Source organism: Cucumis melo, unplaced genomic scaffold (assembly GCF_025177605.1).
Source record: "Cucumis melo cultivar AY unplaced genomic scaffold, USDA_Cmelo_AY_1.0 utg000861l, whole genome shotgun sequence".
In the NCBI taxonomy this organism is placed as follows: Eukaryota; Viridiplantae; Streptophyta; class Magnoliopsida; order Cucurbitales; family Cucurbitaceae; genus Cucumis; species Cucumis melo.
The window spans coordinates 20,001-25,000 of record NW_026124256.1 but is presented as its reverse complement, the minus strand read 5'-3'; the positions used below and the strand labels follow the sequence as shown (position 1 = coordinate 25,000).

At 30.6% G+C, this 5,000-nt stretch overlaps 3 non-coding genes across 3 annotated transcripts; 1 reads left to right on the top strand and 2 right to left on the bottom strand.

Moving 5' to 3' along the window:
* The first annotated feature begins 687 nt into the window (after positions 1-687).
* On the top strand, positions 688-759 carry TRNAC-GCA (transfer RNA cysteine (anticodon GCA)). The gene has a single exon. It is a non-coding gene; the product is annotated as a tRNA-Cys (tRNA).
* Positions 760-3,840: 3,081 nt separating this feature from the next.
* On the bottom strand, positions 3,841-3,914 carry TRNAD-GUC (transfer RNA aspartic acid (anticodon GUC)). The gene has a single exon. It is a non-coding gene; the product is annotated as a tRNA-Asp (tRNA).
* A 318-nt stretch (positions 3,915-4,232) lies between these two features.
* TRNAY-GUA (transfer RNA tyrosine (anticodon GUA)) lies at positions 4,233-4,316 on the bottom strand. Its single transcript has one exon. It is a non-coding gene; the product is annotated as a tRNA-Tyr (tRNA).
* Between the last annotated feature and the right edge of the window lie 684 nt (positions 4,317-5,000).

The window sequence follows — 5,000 nt, the reverse complement described above, 5'->3', positions numbered from 1 at the left end:
TATACCTATATTTTTTTTAGTAGAATTCGTAGAATGCGATTGAAGTATGTATAAGGACTTGTATTTATTAATAAACATGTGCAGATATATATATATAGTTAGTTATATATATCGCCTCCTTTATTACAGTTCTATGGGGAACATCACATGTCGTACTCTATCAAAAATTTATATTTTCTATTTAATGATAATGAAAAAAAAAATTCTAAAAACAGAATTCCGAACATTTCCTATAAACATCTTATATATATATAAGATATTAGATTTAGATAATAGTAATCGTTTATGTTCTGGGGTTTACATATACTCATAATCGCTATTAAAATTGTCATTAATAAGGATTTTTTTATGGTTATGGAAACGAATCAATACGGATGGATTAGTAATGATTAGTTATCTATCAATTTTTATTTATTTAGGTAAGGTATCCATTTTTGGATTGTTTTCTTATATCATTAGGGAAACCGAATTTGCAATTTCAATCCAAGAATCATTTATGAATTCACAGTCAATAGTTAAAGTTAACGGTTCCCATTTGTCCTGATTTTTTGCTTTTGTGAATGAAAATCCACATTTTTTTTTTCAATAGAAAAAGCAAAGTTTTGCGGTTTTTCGTTTTAGATATTGTGTGTTGTAAGATACTATCTATCTAAGAGATAGAGCCAATCCAATATTTTGTATCGTTTTGGCGGCATGGCCGAGCGGTAAGGCGGGGGACTGCAAATCCCTTTTTCCCCAGTTCAAATCCGGGTGTCGCCTCAGCAACAAACAAAAGAATCAAAATACCCTCTTCTGTTTTGCTGATATAACTTTATCATTTTTTTTAGAAGAAAAGCATCTTTAGATTTGCTTGATTCTAAGCATCGTTGGGGTTCTCTAAAATGTTATAAATCCTTGCGTATAGGTTTCGTTTCCAGAATTTAGTAGAGTAATGAAAAATAATCGTTAAATCTTGAGATGATAGCCCTTCGACTACTAATGTAGTGTCTACTCATTGGGTCTTGAATTAGGGAATATAATTTCATTTTTCCTTACGGAAAGGAGGAAGATACTTGATATACGGACTCATGAAAGTATCTGAGTACTCGAGCATTCAATCAATATTATATTGAATGAATAATTGGCTTTTTTTTTTATTTTAATCTTAAAAAAAGAACTTATTTCTTTTCGATAAGCTCTAACCACGCATGTAATAGGCCATCCCATCTTCCGATTGTCTCTATGAAACAATCGGGGGGACAGTAAAGATTAGATCAAATGAGAAAGGAATAATAGTAGGGTTATGTGATAGATACTATCTTGATTCTCTATTTTGAGACTTTTTACTTAATGTAATGAAATGCAGGACAACAAAAGAAAGACTAGGTCTTATTATTCCTACATGTTACTAACATTCTTTTGATACTTCCAAGAGTTTTTCTGCCTCTTTTATTTATTTGTACTGAATTTTTTCGATTATACTAGAAATCATATAATAACTTGGGATAATTCGATTTTTTGTATTGTTTCATCAATGGTGTTGTGCCCGAATCTCTTTTTGACTATGCGCTAGTGATTCCACTATTATTAGTGAATAATAATTATTAGTGAGCAATAATGGAATAATTCTTTTATATTCATAGAGATAGGGGACATAATTCACATGGATATGGTAAGTCTCGCTTGGGCTGCTTTAATGGTAGTCTTTACATTTTCTCTTTCCCTCGTAGTATGGGGAAGAAGTGGACTCTAGAAGTACTACTAATTGAAAAATAAAACTGTATTGTTTTTGGTTTATTTTATAGATCGTTCTGCAAAACTTTTTTTCTTTTATTTTGAAAAGTAAAAAAAAAAAGGAGTTCGGATTATAAGTTTTTAAGTGGATCCATACTTTCAACACGAAAGAACATAGACATAGTGGTTGTCCAATGAGATACTACGCATAATAATATACTACCTCATAATAAGATAGTACCTCGGGGTAGCCACCCACATATTACGTGCTTACCACTTCTTTTATTTATTATTATTAGTATTTTAGTTATTTTCAAAATAGGATTTTTTCTTGTTTTAGGGAACTCATTTCATATCATGCTTCAAACGTTAAATAAAAATGGGGTTTGCTAATTCTTTTCGAAATCCGAAGATAAAAAGTTCCCATGGAACCGAACTCCTGGATCATCTGTCAACTGCTCAATCAATTACTTCTTTCGAATGCTAAAAAAAAATTAGTGGCCTTTCGATTATTTGATTTCAGATTCATTCTAATCAACATGAATTATGAAGCAAAGAAATAGAATTGGGCCACTATGTATATTAGATTAATATTACATATATGTAATTGATATGATATCTATATATAAATAGAAAGATATATATTGTATATTCATCTATATTCAAATTGATCGATATTCAACCTCTATTTTTATAGAGTACAATTTTATATTTATACACTTCAATAACAATAATAGATAGTATGGTAGAAGGATTCATATATTTCTTTCTACCATACTATCGGATCTTATCGAATACTTCTCTCGTAGAATACTGATAATTCTAGTCCGCCAATTTCATTTAAGACGCGAAATTTTAATGCTTTTCATTTTTCTTATCTTCAATCATTGATAAGAACTAAAACGTCAAGGTTAATTCAAATTAATCACTTTGACTGATTGTTTTTACGTATATTATAAGTAAAAAGGCGGTCGGAACTAGAATGAACAGTGCAGTAGCAATAAATGCGAGAATATTTACTTCCATAATATCATCGTTTCATTTTTTATTCGCAATAACTCGGGATTTAATCCCATAGAGATGATAAATGTTTCGCTTGTAAATTCAAGGGGATGCGTTGCATCTCGATGATATCGAATCGTATTAAAATATCATGAATAACAATATCGGAGCTATCAAATCGATTCATCGTCGAGAATTGAATAGTATAACATAGGAAGATCTTTTATATCCATACCGAATTTAAACAAAATGGGATTCCTGATGCAATCAAGAATTTCGTTACTTTTTTTTATTTATAATTTTTTGCATTCTTTCTTTTCTATAATCTACTGCCCTCTTATTCAATGCAATCATCTGATGAAGTCTCATCAGACTACCTTTACCCTTACATTGTTTATAAACAAACTCAAGCAAAGAATAGCAGCGAAATTCAAAAAAGGAAAAGGAGGTAGGTTCGAACTAAACTCCTTCCTTTTTTTGTACTTATAAAATCTTCTTAAAAAAAAGAAATAAAAACGAAACTTAAACTTTCAAAAATTCTTAATTACCTCACTAAGAGAGATAGATGGGATCCTTGTTTGTATTAATATCCTCTTTCCTTGAATTAGTAGTGGGACGTATATATCAAAAGTTAAGTGTTAAATTTTAATAAGATAGATTATTTCAAATTCAAATTAGTAATTGAATTTACTAATTGAGGTTACAAAAAATCGGAGCCAGAACGGATATATTTTGCTTTCAGACGAAAAATTAGATCAAAGTTTACTATGTAAACTTTATTTTGTATCGTCCAAATTCCCTTTATGTATGTGCTTTCCGGAAACGTATAGTACTCTATTTCATTAGAAAAATCGGGCGTAATCAACTAGACCCAGTACGCCTTCGAATCCTGAATATGATGCTACCAATAATTGTGGTAATTCACATATGGCACATATGTCTTTCTCCCATCAATTAGTACTCGTTGAAGAAATCAAAATTCCCATATTTTTTTGTTGAAAAATGTGGAAAAAAAATAAGAGAGATCCCGTTTGGAATAAAATTCAGTTATGTTATTTGTTCTCTCTTTCACAGGAAAGGAAGAGATTAATTGATGTATTTTTTTTTTATTGGATTTGGATCCATCGGGACTGACGGGACTCGAACCCGCAGCTTCCGCCTTGACAGGGCGGTGCTCTGACCAATTGAACTACAATCCCAGGGAAATAAAGTGTACAACATATGTTGTTGATTTAATTTCCTTCAAACCTTTCTATGTAGATTTTTGATTCGAATTGTCATATTCTACCAGACAGAGACGCGAGTAATAAAGTAATAGATTGATATGCGCGGAGACATGGACTTTAGTGTGAGAAGCATGGATTAATATTTATTTTTTCGTTATTGTAAAATTGATTGATTATCAATCTGTCAATGAATAAAAAAAGAGTTTTTTTTTTTATTCTTTCATATCAAGTCAAGTATTTCTGTAGAAGGACAAATAGGTTATATCATTTTATGGTGGATACGCGATATATTGGGCCGAGCTGGATTTGAACCAGCGTAGACATATTGCCAACGAATTTACAGTCCGTCCCCATTAACCGCTCGGGCATCGACCCGGGAAGAATCAATTCCAAGCTTGTTGATAATCCATGATCAACTTCCTTTCGTAGTACCCTACCCCCAGGGGAAGTCGAATCCCCGCTGCCTCCTTGAAAGAGAGATGTCCTGGACCACTAGACGATGGGGGCATACTTGCCCGACTGCCATCATACTATGATCATAGTATGAATAGTTTTTTGAAATTGTCAATATAAAATAAATATAATGGACTAATATGATGCAATTCGACGTATTTTTCTTTCTTTCATTATTCCATCGAAATTTTTTTATTTGTGATTTCTATTTATGAATCGTTCATTCTAATCACCATTCCCCATATAATTCTATATAGAAATTATTTTATTTTAAATTGCATTTTTTTTTTATTTATTTCATTTAAATAATATACATAAATTTGCAAATTGGAATATATAGTTATATTACTTATATTATAGAATATCAAATGAAAATAGTGATTAGTAGTGATTAGAGGAAACCTCTAAAATAAACAAAAATAATAAATATTAGAAAAAAAAATATTCTTTTTTTATTTTATTCTTTTTTTATTTAAATAATACGAAGGCTAGTACCCTTCGGGAATTGGTCTGCCATATGCTATAAACAGGATTAAACTCCATTTCTCATACTTTCACTCATTGATTCACTCATTGTTAAGATTAGGTTAGGTATATTTCGATCTC